The sequence below is a fragment of the Etheostoma spectabile genome, chromosome 3, assembly GCF_008692095.1.
Source record: "Etheostoma spectabile isolate EspeVRDwgs_2016 chromosome 3, UIUC_Espe_1.0, whole genome shotgun sequence".
Classification (NCBI taxonomy): domain Eukaryota; kingdom Metazoa; phylum Chordata; class Actinopteri; order Perciformes; family Percidae; genus Etheostoma; species Etheostoma spectabile.
The window spans coordinates 9,375,603-9,376,194 of NC_045735.1; positions in this window are offsets into that span (position 1 = coordinate 9,375,603).

Consider the following 592-nt stretch of genomic DNA (forward strand, 5'->3'; position numbering starts at 1 on the left):
ATGACTTTGGTGAACCCCTAACTTTTCATTTTACGCCATCATCAGGTAAAAAAATTTCATTTATGACAAGATACCTGCTAATTTTCATCAGCCTCAGCGCTACTTCATGACTGGTGCTAAGCAGCAAATGTTTGCATGCTAACATATTTAGTAAGATAGCAAACATGGTGAACATAATACAAATTGCTAAAGATCAGCATGTTAGCATGTGAGTGTGTTAGCATGCAGCAAGCATTTAGCTCAAAGCAGTGCTGTACAGCTGGCATGGCTGTAGAGTTAGACTGGTAACAGGTAGAAGACAACTGATTACAGACAGGTTAAAGGCGATAGATGGAGGAATTATAGAATCTGAATTGATTGTATTGAAAACAATGCTTCTCACAGAATATTTTTTGTTTAGAGTACTACGATACAACAATAATTCAGTTTATGAAAAGTTTAAGTCACTCTTCTGTTTGGCATTGCAGTGGCAATGATGTTCAAACTGATTCTGGGCTATATAGAACTTGAGAGTATTGTTCCAGACAATAGATGCCTGCAGGTCTCTGGATTCAAGGCAGGTAAAAACATGCTGCCTATAACTGTGTCTACT